Source organism: Brassica napus, chromosome A1 (genome assembly GCF_020379485.1).
Source record: "Brassica napus cultivar Da-Ae chromosome A1, Da-Ae, whole genome shotgun sequence".
NCBI classification, from domain to species: domain Eukaryota; kingdom Viridiplantae; phylum Streptophyta; class Magnoliopsida; order Brassicales; family Brassicaceae; genus Brassica; species Brassica napus.
The window spans coordinates 14,192,246-14,208,456 of record NC_063434.1 but is presented as its reverse complement, the minus strand read 5'-3'; the positions used below and the strand labels follow the sequence as shown (position 1 = coordinate 14,208,456).

The 16,211-nt window shown below is 41.9% G+C and overlaps 1 non-coding gene across 1 annotated transcript; it reads right to left on the bottom strand.

Moving 5' to 3' along the window:
• Positions 1 to 11,455: 11,455 nt before the first annotated feature.
• Positions 11,456 to 11,562, bottom strand: LOC125579301. The gene has a single exon (XR_007317286.1). It is a non-coding gene; the product is annotated as a small nucleolar RNA R71 (small nucleolar RNA).
• Positions 11,563 to 16,211: the final 4,649 nt, after the last annotated feature.

Sequence of the window (16,211 nt, the reverse complement as noted above, 5' to 3'; positions counted from 1 at the left end):
CGGTGAGGAACGCAATTGCCTGCGACAGATCACCATCCTCCCATGTGTGAGGTTGTTCCACAATTGGAGTCATAAATAGTTGATTAATCACAACGGGGTCGAAAATGAAACGGCATCCCCTGATATAAACGCCCGCGTCCGAACCGTATAGGTTAGAGATGCATTCTCTAACCACCCTTGGACAGAAAGGCCGCACATGCAAAACAGTGTACATCCACCCAACATTTTCTACTATTGAGCGAGCCTCAGCAAATCCCGGATCATCTAACACTAACATCCCCTGGACTAAAAACCCTCGTAAGCAAAGTTGTTGATACTTACGGAAGCTTACTTCAGTTAAATGACGATTAGACCATGGGTTTGGCACCGGTGGGCCGGCAATAAAGAACCCCCGACTGGCTTGTAGCCGCGCTTCAAATGTCATAAAACGAGGTTCTTCCTCGGCCGGCTCAGGTGAGGAACTTGAGCGGTAATCTGAACTTGTGGTGCTGTATTCACGACGGCTGCGATGGGTGGAGGCAGATGACGAAGTCGACATTTTGAGGGTTTCAATTTTTTTTCTCAAATTGGATCTAGAAGATGAGTACGAAGGATAAACAAATACAGTTTCCGAGAGGAGATAGTGGATTTCGAGCAGCGCACCTGTCAAGTCGGTCTGTCTTCCTCATTAATGAAAAAGGTGGATGAAGGGACCACCAACACAACGAAAACATAATCTTTGGGCCATACGTGTTTAACTCCCAAATTAAGTTAGGCCCAAAACTTAATCCAGCAACCGGGGTTGATTAAAGCACCGGTGTACAATGATAAATGGAAAGTAAGATTTTTATAGTATATAATGATTAAATGTATTTTCATTGGAAAGATGCCGTTGTAACTAAATTGTAAAAGTCAATATACTTGTCAATATAGCCGTTGTTAGTCATTTTAAACGAATATAGCCGTTGTATATGGGTTGGAACAGATTATAACGGTTTGAATTAATTCCTATTTAAGGAGCTGTGCCTCCCTCGCACTCTACTAGGAACTTTCTCAAAATATTTTTAATATCCACAAACTAAGTGACCGATTGGAAAAATGACGGATATGGCGGATCCTTACTATGCGGAGATGAAGCAGCACAAACGGGATGCTGACTGGCTCTTTGCTTGCATGTATGCCAACTACTGCATTCCTAAGAAATGTACGTGTGGTGGTGCTATAACGGTCGAAACTGACGAGAGAGGAAGAAACTACTATGTATGCAAAGTTTTTGAGGTTAGAATGGTTGTTACGCTAATCAATAGTTCGAAATTATTAAACGGTAATCAATCACATAAATATTATTTTCCTTCTAGGACGATGGTTTGCACATCCGACGTGCCTGCCATGACGCAATCGAGGAAGAGTTTGATGTGATGAAAAGTAAATTTCGCGAGGAGGTCTTGCTCCACCGTAGGCTGCAATTTGAGGTTGAGGAAATGCGTAAGGATATCCAAGAGCTTAAGAATTTACTGATGAGGGGTCGCTGATCGAATCTTATCTTCAATTTGATGTAATGTTATATAATATATCTTTTGTAATGTATGTGGGGTCGTTTATCGGAACAATTGTGTCATTTACGGTGGGTGATTTGTAATGTATGTGGGATCCAATATACAACGGTTGTATAACACGAAACAGTGCCTAACTATGTTTAACTTATTTCCCACAAACATATAAATAGAACGAATGGTTCGGTTGTTTATGAACACACAACCTTAAAATGAAGCAAGGGGATTCTACAGTTAGAGAGTACAATACATTGTTCCTAAAATCCGGACTCCTTGAAATACACCAACAGGAGACCTTGGTAATGATGTATCGAGATGGTTTACGCGAGGAGATACGGGCAGAGCTTGGGGTTCACGTGTTCTCAACCATTGACGACATAATGCAGGCAGCTTTAGATGTTGAAGAGGGTGATGAATTTGATGAATCAGGCAACCGGTCGAAAGAGAAATCCCGAAGCGGAGAATGTGAGACGTTGGGTGGTACCGATGGCTCTACAACCGAATCTGACGAATCGGGGAACCGGCCGAAGAAGAAAGCCCGAACCGGAGAAGATTTCCTTGAGAACTTAGACGGAGAGGAAGAAGATCCCGGCCAGGCGGATGACAATGATGCTTTTAACGACAGTGACGGGTCTGTTCTGAAGGGGGTTGGAGGGAGCGATGAGGAATCCGATAGTAAGGTTGATCTTGAAGACTATAAGGAGTACCTTGAGAAACATCACATGAGCGAGTCCGAGTCAAGTCGAGAATCCAAGTGATCAGAAATATGGCAATAGATTTATATGTATTTGATTTATATCAACTTAATTTATGTATTAGATTTATATGTGTGCTACAATATGTTCTACACTTTAACAACAAAAAAATGTACACCTTTGATAATATGAACTAAATTTATGTATTACATATTACCGAGATGGGTATACCTGCATAGATTTTAAAAGCAATCATAATTAACTAAAGATTTTAAAATCAATCATAATTAAGCATATTACCGAGATGGGTATACCTGCATAGATTTCAATCATAAACCCGTACACCTGCTGCTCATAGCCGATCATAACGTACCTCTATCAAAATTAACCATATAGTGGAATAAATATAATATATAAACACAAAAAATAGTGTCTGCAATTTAGCTACACAATGAGTTGTACACCCTTTAGAATAAGTTGTACACGTTTAGTTATTTATAGTACGTGGTATATATGGATACACTTTAATACGAAAGTCAAACGGAAACACAGTTTTAGTCCACAATAATGTATCTGTACTTTTCTGTTGTAAGACCGATGCATCAATCGGCCCAATGTAAGTGGTATCGAAGAACGAAAGTTGGTGTAAACAATTGTCATACCCGTTAAACGGTTAACTGTCCTCATACCCGTTAAACGGTTAAGTATTTTTATCTTGCATCATTTCGTTTCGTCCCTATGATACTCCTTCGCTAGTCACATCATTTCATCTCTGTTTGTTATGCAAACCTCGATTATAAATTGGGTTGACCCTATTCAATTTTTGGAAGCGGTGACACATTCTTGTCGTAACGTATAAACAGAAATCTCCTAAAAATGGAACAATTCCCTATACTCAGCCTCCCGCCTGAGGTCCAGGGGTTAGTCGTTAAACGCGTGGCACATAACTCCTTCGAAGATCTTTTCAGACTCCGCGCTACTTGCAAGGCTATGCGTTCGTTGGCAGACGATGAAGACGTCTACGCTTCGTTCGATTTGTTTAAATACCCGTGGACGCTTAACGGTTTTAGGCTCCGTTACCTATTGAGAAGATGCTATGCCCAGGGAAACCCAAGTACACTTTACATCAAGGGCGTTGAGTATTTTTACAGGCGAAATATGTACGTTGAGGGTCTTGATTTGATGAAGAGAGCAGCCGATGCTGGATTCGAGCAAGCCTCGTATACCTACGCCATGACAAGCAAATTATGGGATGATGATGGCGACCACTTCAGGGGATTTTCAAGAGACTACGTCGCTAAGATCGGACTACTGGTAAGATCCTGGCTGGATTGTGGAATTGGGACCATAACGACTACTTCCACATAAGGAGGCACGTCTTTATATCAACAGTCGCACCGATATTTTACAGCTGTCCTTGTTCTCCTCTATTGGAGGGACATTGGGCATTATGGGACATCGACAATAGGAAGGCAGAAGACATGTGTAACCGGTGCTTCTGGATAAAAGAGGTTGGTCTTTTTCTACGCGACTTCAAGGCATCCACCGGTCATCCAAACTTTGAAACGTGGCGTTAAGACTTGTTGGATGGTGGTAATCTTCATGCACACTACTCTATCCTACGTACACCGTTGTTAAATTGTTGCACACCAACAAATATTTCTAATCTTTCGAAGAGAATACTATTATGTCAATTGAAATGTAGGATACTATTATGTCAATTGAAACGTTGGATACAATTACGTCAATAAAAAACTTGCACACCATATATAAAAGTTGCACACCATATGTCTGCCGGAATAGATACTACAAAATAGATGCAACAATATATTATATTAAAGTTTCTCAATAATTTCCTTGAGTAATGCAATCTCCTCAGTGTTTTTCTTCAAGACTTTCTCCATCTCGTGGATCTGATAACCAAGGTTTGCAATCTCACCGTCGTTTTTTTGGGCATCTTCGTCAATTCGATCGATCCGATATTCAACACGACCTAAGCTACGTATCCTGGATTCGTGGTCGTCAACTGTTTTCTTCAAACATCGGGTTTCGTCTTCGATAGCGGCGGTCCATTCTTGCTTTCTGTGCAACCCGTCATTCTGGAAATAGGATTACAACTTACCTTTAAATCTTTGGAAGCAAAGCCAACAATTACATAAAAGATTACAACTCACCTTGAAATCTTTGCATACAAAGTATTTCTTCGGAATGGCTGCCGCTTCTGTAGAGATCTGAATGATAATTGCGCTTCCGCAAGGACAACGATCCGGGATTCCAAAGTTGGAGTCGTTCACAGCCTAAAGCATGTCCACATACGAGGCACCATCCGATCTGCTGGAAGTCGACATCGAGGGAATTTTGCTGGTAAAGGAGAAAGGGAGATGTTATTAGGTCGAAGTTGGAGAAAGGAGAAAGGGAGATATTATTAGGTCGAAGTTGGAGAAAGTGCTCGTCACTGTGCACTTTATTTCAAAATTTAAATTAAAGTAAATTCAAATTTCGGTCCGGGTTGCCCAAAAATCCGGCCCAGTCCAAACCCTAAACCCGACCCATTTACATTTTTTCCAAAATTCTTTTCTCCAATTCGATTTCAGTCCTTTTTTGGTGTTCATTATTGTTCTCCAACTGGGAAGAGAAATGGAATTCGGTGGCAGATCGAGCTATAAGGGAAAGGGAAAGGGAAAGGGTAATGAAACCGATGTGCGTTGTTTCTGTGCGTTGCCGGCGAAGAAATGTAAATCTTGGACAGACAAAAATCCTGGTCGGAGGTTCTACGGGTGTGAACGCTGGAAGGTAGAATAGTAGTATTGTGTTGTTATTTATCGAAGGGGTTTTCATTTCGTTTATCTTGTAGAGTCCACTTGATTGTGGGTTTTTCCAATGGATCGATGAGGAAGAACCTTTCAGATGGCAAAAGAAAGCTCTGATTGAAGCTAGAGACGAAATTTCTGAACAAAAGCGGACTATCATGGAATTGAAGAAGACCATCTCGCACCTCCAGAGTGATTTGGGCAAAAATGCAGAAATAGAGGAAGACATCATTAACGGGTTTCTAAATATGTGAAGAGATGTTTAATTTGTCATGCAAGCTTGTATTTTGGTATCTCAACATCTGCTGTAAACGTGTTATAACCTATGAATTAGTTATGAATTAGTTATTTAAATTTGCAAAGGTATTCTTCCAACAGAAATTATATGTAGTATTGGGATCGAGGAACTATATTTGGGAGGAAACAACAGATGTTAAAACATAAATGACATAGGAGAAAACCAGAGAGATTTCCCTGTCAATAATATTTAAAAGATGTTTGCAATGTTGACGCAAATCCAAAATAGCCTGCAGTTTTTGCAATCACATTCTAAGTTGTCTGCGTAATCATGGCCATACACGCACCTGGGTGTCTTGATAACGCCATCATCCGGGAACTTGAAAGATTCCCCATATTTGTTGCAGTTCAGGTCTTCCGCTCCAAAGGCTCTATGGATTCTCCCATTTCACAAGTATTATCCGATCGAAGGTCATGGTGATATGCTGCGAACAGCTGAAACACTTTGCTCGCTTCCTTGTCGTTGCCAAGACAAGCATTGAATATGGCGACAGCTAGGGTTGAGAATCCATGCATTGGGACATTTGGTTCCAATATTTTAATTCTCTCCTCAAGTCCTATGCTCTGTGCTGTAAGGAGACCTTCATAGTAGATTGCCTTTTTGTTGCCAGCACTGACACATTTGAGATGAAACTCACGGAACTGACAACCTTGGCGTATTTGACATGTGACGAACCCGTCCTCCATTTCACTAACATCGCACTTCTTCAAGACTGAAGGCTCGTGTGCGAGGGCGTAACCACGTTTTCCAGCCCGCAAAAAAGGGCCAAGATTGTAAAATGATTCCTCTCCGACAAGCTCAATGATTTTGCACACAATTTCCTGGGGAAGATTTGGGAGTACGTGAGCTTCCATACTATTGGGGTTACTTGTTGGAGTTTTTTTGTGGTCTGTTTTATGGTTGGTATGAGAGGGATTATAGAAATTTAATAGACAGGTTTGTAGAGAAAACGTGTGAGGTTAATACGAGAATTTATTGTCCCACCTACATTTGAAACCTAACACTGTCAAATCATGTTTTAAAAGGTCAATAAAAAATCTATTATTTCGTTTGTCTCGGTATAGGTTCAATGCGTCTCCTCGATATAATGACTTATACGGGCGTGACCATCGTAAATAGACAACCCTTCGCTTGCCGCCGTCCGCTCACTATAATTACTGAATTTTGGACATCATTTGCACAACGCTGAAAACACGCCTGACGTCTATTCTTCGTTTGATCTGTATAAATACCCTTGGTGGACAGGCTTGCGTGATACGTTGTTGAGAAGATGCTACGATGTCGGAAACCCAAGTACTCTTTACATCAAGGGTGTTGAGTATTTCTACGCCCTACAACGCCACGAAAAAGGTCTTGCTTTGATGAAGAGAGCAGCGGATGCTGGATACGAACGAGCGTTGTATACCTATGCAATGACTCGCAAACTCTAATGGGATGATGAGGAATACTTTGCTAGTTTTACGAGAGAAGCAGTTGGTACAATTGGATGGCTTGTTAGAATGGATGATGTTCCGTGGGTGCCGGTCGTTAACGAGGGGTTCTTAACAAAGAAGTTCATGTTCATGTCAACAGATCGACCTTTGTTTTATAATTGCCCCTGTGCACCTACGTTGGATTTTGATTGGGATCTGTGGCAGATGGAGTTAAGCAAGGCTGAAGACATGTGTAACCGATGCTTCTGGATAAAAGAGGTTGGTTTTTTCCTCCGGGATTTTTGTTGCGCCACGAGTTTTCCGCCCTTCGACAGTTGGCAGTAATTATTATTTGTGGTAATGCATTTACCACATTAAGCATTGTTCTAATTCCGTTCTCGAGTATAACATTAGCTGTTATTTTGGAAAGTGACGTATACCATCAAAGCTAGGAGACAAACTCCAACATCAGTTTATCGTTTCTTTACTCATACAGTTATCATGAAAAGATAAGGCTCGGTGTACAAAATTAAAACAACGGTGTACACGATTTATAAACCAAACAATGCGTTTTACATAATATAATACAACAACCGTTACAAGGTCAAAGAAAGTCAATACATATGGTTTATGTGAAATGTCAGACTTGGTGTGCATCATTACGCCAATGGTGTACGATTTTTAAAGACCAAACAAAACGTTTCACTTTATATTGTACACCAAACGTTACAAGGTCTACCACCGACAATACATGTACTTCATTTTGTTCAATGATGTGACTTTATATAATACAATCAAACATCACGAATAATTCTAATTATAACACAATAACATTCGCAATCATTTTGTTCAATGATGTATACCTTCACGTAGTTACAACAACATTACAGCAACGGTGTACGAGGGTTACAAGGTCTACCAAAGTCAACACATGTAGTTGGTGTGCAGCGTTTTAACTCAGGTGTACATATCTAGAAATACCAAAGTCAATACCGATAAACTTTTTTGTTTCTCGATGATCATAAACGCATAATCACACAAACACACCATAAATATACCATTAAGTTCCATTTCGTTCACACAAACATAAGTACCATTGGGTTCGAACAACATTCTGACAAAGAAAACAACTTCAAGTTTACTCATTGTTTACTTTAGCATCGCCCACGAATTCTTCATAGCAGTCCATTGCATACTGCTCTTGAAATCTGTCAACATCTTTGTCGGTAATCCGACTCATTTCCTCCGTTAAGCCGGCATCATGCATCTCTATGAACTTGGCAGCACATGGCCCACAGTCGCCACCCCTTTTGTTGTGATAAATGCCTTTTGCGCGGCTCCAAGAGTAAATTCGAAGACCTTCCTTCACCTTATAGCATTTATGCCCCGCATATTTTTCTAATATATAAGGCAACGACTGTACAACCGAACACATATGTCCTTCCGCAACCTCGATCTCAGTATGAGGAACATAGGAATCAAATACCGTCACATGACCTTCAGTCAGCTTAATGCAGAGACCAACCCAGTGATCTCCACCCCAATTCATCGGGGTGTACACGGTGTCGACATCGCGGCCAAGTCACAACTTCATTTTCTGCCCCTTGCTCTTTCCTGTCACATACTGTGCTACGTTTTTCCCCCATTCGAACTGCAGCTTATCATTGTTTGCGCTTAAGGCACTTCAGTTTGACTGAATGGTCTTTATAAAGTACTGATCCAAGATCACCATCCTCTCCTTCTGTAGATAAATCCCGCGACGCCTCCACAACATGTTCATTAGCACATGCATGTGCTGTCCCAAAAAAATATGTAACAAATATTAGTTACATAAGGTGACTGTTAAAGGTATAATGTGACGACGATGCAGAGCTTAATAGTACCTCGTCAGACATCCATTTCCCCGGTTCAGCAATTTCAAGGAAGAAGTGATTACACACAGAGTGACCGGTAGCGATATCCCACATCCTGCAAATTTAACCAACAATCAGGAACTTATGCACGAGCGTATGTATATAACCTTAAAAAGAGTTATAAACTTACTGCTCGGGTTTTTCCCTCAAAATTTTGGCAAACTTCTTAAACTGTGTTCGATTCGTTTTGGCAATGGGCTTATACTCAACCTTCTCCTCGCTCTTAAACAACTTTTTCACCCTTGGGTCAAGGGTGTACACTCCAGAAATCTTGCTGGATCTCATGCGATGCCGTTTACCACCACTGCCCATATCTTCAGAGTCCGCATCTGTTTCACCACACAGATCATGTGGGTTCTCTTGTATCTAGCTATCAGTGGACATGTCGTCTTTACAACTGTCATATCTCTCTTCGTCCTCCGTCTCCTGTAATTCCGCGTTGATCTCCTTAACACTTGCCTCACCACCCACCTTGGGAGGAGCAACTTTTCCAACCGCCTCCACAGGCTTTGGAAACTCCATATTTGATGTTTCAACGGAGTCAACAGATTGGGGCTGTTTGTCTGCCGTCCTCGCTTCTTCACCACCGTCAGGATCCTCCTCAACGAACTCACCACCGTTGTCGCCACTCGTTTTCTAGATGGAGTCAGTAACCTATGTCAACAGGTGTACACCAGAAATAATATGTACATGTGTACACCAATAATAAAATGCACACCACCTGCGCAAAGCCAATCCCCGCCGTTGGTGTCATGCGGGCAGCCACAGACTTGTTTTCTTTTGGCTGTGCACCCTCCCCACCCTTCGTTGCCCTTATTTCCTGAAATTTCAAATCAGTTAATTACGCTATGATATATGGTGTTTTATACATCTTGTATATATGCTTTTCAATTGGTTTTCAAGTCTTTATCGAGTCTTCCTAGTCCTTTTCGAGTCATTACAGGTCTGGAGTTGCATTGGATGGGAGATGGACCAGCTGGAACAAAAGAGGCAGCAAACAGTGCAATTTGGTGATTTTCACGCAGAACAGTCTTGATGACTGTTCCGGATAGCGGAGCAACCCGAGTGACTGTTCCGAGTGAGTGTTCCAGCGGCAGAGATTTTTAAGGAAACTACAACCTATTTCGGGATTTGCCCTAATCTCTCTATTTTCTCTCCCAGCCGCCTGTGGCTTTGATATATCTTCTTTTCTATTTTTCCTTATCATTGGACGCTAGTTTACAGAGAGGAACCAGACCCAAAAACTCCATTGTTGCATTTGCTTATTGTAAAGGGAGAAGGATCTCTACACTCTTGAGAAGAATCTTGAACCCTATCTCTTTTATTTAATTGATATTCAGCATGTTTTCTTCATCTGTTATCTCTGTGTTCTCTGTAGCTATGGCTGAGTAGTCAGCTTGCTTAGTCTAGGGTGTTAGGGTGTTAGATCTGTGAGCTTGACATAAATAAGTTATAAATCGATTGTCTTCATTCACTGTTGTTCTTAAGGCTTGCATCAAGTTAACCACTTAGTGCCTGATTCTAAGTTTAATCTATTCATCAAAAGTGTTATAGGTTGCTAGACATAACTTGAATGAGCATTGCATCCCTAATCAGCGAAAGTAGATATTAGGGTGTTTTGTGAACATATCGGACTTGATCTCTATTGCTTGCTGTCGCATCTTGATCCAAACGAGAGTTTAGGTATCAAGATCGATCAGAATAGGGGGCAGTTCCACGACAGTGGGCTGTTCTACTTGAGTGATCCGAGTTCTAGACTTGCTCTTAATTAAACTTGAATAATTGTTTGGCTCACACCTGTTTAACACCCGACCAAACCACCCTAGGCTAGCATTTTAATCATCTGAAATCTTTAATTAATCTTATTACTTGCTTGTTACGAAACCTCAACTTTAAAACCCCCATATTGTTTTAGCTTGATATTGATCCCATAAAGATAAAGTGTAATAGTTGGTCTCTGTGGATTCGATCTTAAAGTGCTACATCGACATACCATTCGATTGTGGTAGTGTGCACATTAGGTTAATTGGTGTGCGTATACACGTAATATCAAATTTGTCGCCGTTGCCGGGGACCATCTTTTTACCTCTATTTTTCGGTTATTTATTTAGTCTAAGACCTCTAACTTGCCTTATCCTTTTTGTTGCAGCTAATGTTCCAGGTGCATGACCAGTAAACATACTCGGAGAAACGCACAAGGAGAGTTAGTTACATTTACCAACCAGGAGCTAGCAAGGTTAGAAAGAACAAATCGTCAACAACCAAGGCAAACCGACACCACTATGGGTGATCACGCCAATCAGGATGATCTCGCTGCGGCTATGGCACTCATGCAGCAGCAGATGCAACAAATGCAGCAGACCATCCAAGCTCAGCAGGATGCTGCTGAACAGGCTGCTCTCGCGCAGCAGGAACAACAGGCGCAGACTGTTCCAATCGGGCAGAGAAACCTTCCGCGTAACATTCCTACTACGCGCTCTGCCATTGTTCCTCCACCCTGTACCAGGCAGGACTTCGAGATCAAGCCTGCTTTGATTGGTCTAGTACAGAGAAAGGTGTTCTCTGGTCTCTCTACAGAAATTCCAATGGAGCATATTGAGAGCTTCGAAAAAGTCTGCAGTTTCACTCGCGCGAATGGTGTTCCACCAGATTACATCAGGTGCATGTTATTCCCATTCTCTCTTGATGGAAAAGCTGCACGGTGGTTGAACTCTCTCCCTACCGGCTCTCTCACTTCATGGGAACAGGTCCGATCAGCGTTCCTCAGCCATTTCTACTCTAAGGCGAGAACAGCTGCATTGAGGAACAAGATCACCTCCTTCAGACAGCTCACTGATGAGCCTTTCTGCGACGCATGGGAGCGCTTCAATGACTATCGCAGAGAATGTCCTCACCATGGATTTGATGATGATTACCTCCTGGACATTTTTTATGATGGAATGGACTGGAAATACCAAGGTGCTCTAAACTCTGCGAGCAATGGAGACTTCATGACTCAAACCACTGATGGAGCGTTTAAGCTGATTGAAAACATGGCTGCTAGCTCAGCTAATAAGAAAGAGGAGAGTGATTGCTCCAAGAAAGGGAACAGTTCTGATACCCAGAAAATAAATGAGCTGACTGCCAAGGTTGGTCAGCTACTGAAAAACAACCAAGGGCACGTCTTCAACATGGAGCAAGCTACAGCCGGGCAGATTCAGAACCAGAACAAGCGACAACCGCAGAGCAATCAGCAAGCTGTTCCAGCTAACGAGAACAGTCAACCAGATGAGCTGCAAAGTCTGGGTATGATGATGCAACAGCTGTTGCAGGGTCAGCAGGTTCAGGCCAAGGTGTTGAATCAGGTAACCACATAAATTGACACCAGGATGGGTAACATGTTCACTGAGCTGAATAACAAGTATGACAATCTTGCGATCCATATAAGAAAGATCGATGTTCAACTTGCTCAAACAGTTGAGAGTGTCAAGAGGCAACAAGAGACGCTCCCTGGAAGAACTGATAAAAATCCTAGGACTGAGCACTGTAATGCAGTAGAGCAGCCATTCGCTGAGGCTGTTCTAGTCGCAGAAGAGAACACAGAGCAGTCTGCTAGCTCTGAAGTGATTGCTCCTAGCGAACCTGCTGAAACTCCACCAGTCCGAGTCTATGTTCCTAAGGTTCCCTATCCAATTCCACATAGACATCTGATGGATCCCATTAGTGAAGAGCAGTTGATAGGTTTTAACAAGATGGTGAGAAGGCTTCCTAAAGAACTTGCATTCGAAGATGCTCTGCAGATTCGTCCATTGCTCCAGTTCTTTAAAAACTGTAGAGAGACTCAAGAAGAGATCAAGGTCCCCTATACCAGAGCACTGTCTACACCAGCACTGAAGGTATTGCCTAAGGTTGATGATCCTGGAAAGTTTGTTTTCCCATGTTCCATCGCAGGAACAACCTTCAAGGACGCTCTTTGTGACTCTGGTTCTTGTGTGAATCTCATCTCAAAGGCTATTGTAGACGATTTGGGTATTGCTGATGTTGAGCGTTCTCAGCTGACCCTGACCTTTGCAAACTCTTCCAGAGCAGTCCCATATGGAACCATCCGCAGGCTTCAAGTTCAAGTAGGGGAATGCATTGTTCCTGCTGAGTTTCAAGTTGTTGAGATGAACAAGGATCATGAGATGCCTTTGATATTTGGAAGGACATTCATGGCTACTGTTGGAGCAACCATCGATATGCCCAACAAGAGATTCTGCTTCTCCAACATCAACAAGAAAGTTTTCTACAAGGCTGTACCCACCAGATCTTCCTCATCACACGCCTCTTGCATCTCAGTGTTTGATGTAGAAAAGCCGAAGGTTGTTCCAGAGAAGGAGCATGGTGATAAGGGTGAGAGCAGGCTGTTATCTGATGAAGATCAACATGCACTGATCCTACTAAATCCAGAGGGAATTCAAGGGTGAAACAGAAAGTCCAGAAGAAAAGGGTTAAGGGGGATCCTACAATGACTTTGATACCTCTCAAGTGTGATGGGAACTCCATTGAGTATGAGGTAAAGTGCAAGGGTACCTCTAAACCGTTCTCTAAAGTCAGAGCCATTCTCACACATGAGCTGAAGGAGAAGGGGAAAGCTGCTGTGAAAGGGTTGTTGAGCAGAGTTCTGGAGCTGAACATGTCTGATTGTGGAGCTTGTTTTGGAACAAGCCCTCCTGCTCAACCCAACTGATCCCAGTCACCAAGTCAAGCTAGAGACTTAAACCAAGCGCTTGGTGGGAGGTAACCCACTGGTGAGTGTCATTAACATTAGGATTTTCTTTTTACTTATTTTTGTTTTTAGTTTGTTGAGTCTCAGGTCATAAATCAGAAAATCCGAGATCCTTGACTGGAGCAAGCAGCTGGCTGCTCTCATTCCAGAGCATCCTTTACCGGAGCAACCGCGTCTTGCTCTGTCAGGCTGCTCCGCGCCAGGTAAGTATCTCGAAAAAAAAAAAAAAATTATTCTCGTTTTCTCCTTCTCTCTGATTTATTTTCACACCAGGGACGTTGTGAAGTAAGTCTGGGGGAGGGTTTTCGTCGTTTACTAACTCGTTTCTTTCTTTTGTTTTTCTTTTGGGTCAATTTGAGTCAGTTTTTATTGAGTCAGTCAAAAATTTGTGGGAATTAGGACCTTATTCTGTGTTGATCACTGACCACCTCGTGCTTTAGTTATCTTATTCAGTGACCTTAGCAGTGGCGAAAGACACACATGTGGACCTGGAACACCCTGACATATCTCACTTGATTCTCCAGAAGTTCTCAGCCGATCAGGTTACACTGGGTAGACTTAACTCCACCTTACTTGAACCTAATCTTGACTGAAATTCTTCTTGTTATGGGCATTAGATCAGGGAAACGAGAACACACTCAGGACTTCTTATCCTTTTTATCCATCTTGCTGATCCTGAGTGGCTAGCTCATCTTTAGCTAGTTCCCACCCTGCACCTTAGCCTTTATTTCACCTTCATGCATTTGTTTTTCAGTGTCATATGTGCAGATATGTGCAAAAAGGTCGGAGAGGAAAGGATCAACGCAGCCTCCTACTCGTTACTGCTGCAGAAATTATGTCAGAAAGGAGAACAAGCAGATTAAGGGAGCAACCGCTCCATAATTAATGAACTGCGCAAGAGCAAGGGCGGAGAACCAGAATGGTAGCGAAATCAGAACCACCAGTGGCACTCAGAACGATCATGTATTACCTCCTTCTTCGTCACATCACCATTTCAGTCTTCAAAAAAAAAAAAAAAAAAAAAAAAAACGAGAATAATGTGATGGAGAAAGGGAAGAAAGAAAAGAAACATGGAGCCACTGGAAAGGTCGAGCAAGAATTTGGTACCAAGTATTGAAGAGTGTGTAGAGGAAAGTGGAAAGCAGAACAATCAGTTGCCTGTTCCGTCATCAGAACAGTCGCACCTGATAGAGCAAAAACGAGTAGAGGCTGTGGACATCAATGGATCTATCCTCTCTTGCCATTTTGTGTGATATCCTGCATCCTCTTCAACAAAATGGTAGCCGCTAAACACTTTTAACTCCACCATTAAATAGCTTGTTCCACACCTAGACCGTCTACCCTGAATGATGCCTGTGATGAGAAGCTCACGCTACTCTTAAATGAATGTAGGGAGTTCTGTCTCGATAGTGTTGCTTTTTCAGGTTTGAGATGAAGAGTATGGAGCCGATTTTTGAACAGCAGTCAGTGGGGTTCCGGTAAGGGTGTGTTGTCCTAGTTTTACTGCTTGTATGGTTCAGAGATTCCTGGTTAAAGTATGGTTGCTGAGAATAGGAGAGTTCCCACACTTTCAAACCTTTATACCTGTTCTTGATACTTGACATTGTTTGAGGACAAACAAGGATCTAAGTCTGGGGGAATTGATATATGGTGTTTTATACATCTTGTATATATGCTTTTCAATTGGTTTTCAAGTCTTTATCGAGTCTTCCTAGTCCTTTTCGAGTCATTACAGATCTGGAGTTGCATTGGATGGGAGATGGACCAGCTGGAACAAAAGAGGCAGCAAACAGTGCAATTTGGTGATTTTCACGCAGAACAGTCTTGATGACTGTTCCGGATAGCAGAGCAACCCGAGTGACTGTTCCGAGTGAGTGTTCCAGAGATTTTTAAGGAAACTACAACCTATTTCGGGATTTGCCCTAATCTATCTATCTTCTCTCCCAGCCGCCTGTGGCTTTGATATATCTTCTTTTTCTATTTTTCCTTATCATTGGACGCTAGTTTACAGAGAGGAACCAGACCCAAGAACTCCATTGTTGGATTTGCTTATTGTAAAGGGAGAAGGATCTCTACACTCTTGAGAAGAATCCTGAACCCTATCTCTTTTATTTAATTGATATTCAGCATGTTTTCTTCATCTGTTATCTCTGTGTTCTCTGTAGCTATGGCTGAGTAGTCAGCTTGCTTAGTCTAGGGTGTTAGGGTGTTAGATCTGTGAGCTTGACATAAATAAGTTATAAATCGATTGTCTTCATTCACTGTTGTTCTTAAGGCTTGCATCAAGTTAACCACTTAGTGCCTGATTCTAAGTTTAATATATTCATCAAAAGTGTTATAGGTTGCTAGACATAACTTGAATGAGCATTGCATCCCTAATCAGCGAAAGTAGATATTAGGGTGTTTTGTGAACATATCGGACTTGATCTCTATTGCTTGATGTCGCTTCTTGATCCAAACGAGAGTTTAGGTATCAAGATCGATCAGCATAGGGGGCAGTTCCACGACAGTGGGCTGTTCTACTTGAGTGATCCGAGTTCTAGACTTGCTCTTAATTAAACTTGAATAATTGTTTGGCTCACACCTGTTTAACACCCGACCAAACCACCCTAGGCTAGCATTTTAATCATCTGAAATCTTTAATTAATCTTATTACTTGCTTGTTACGAAACCTCAACTTTAAAACCCCCATATTGTTTTAGCTTGATATTGATCCCATAAAGATAAAGTGTAATAGTTGGTCTCTGTGGATTCGATCCTAAAGTGCTACATCGACATACCATTCGATTGTGGTAGTGTTTACA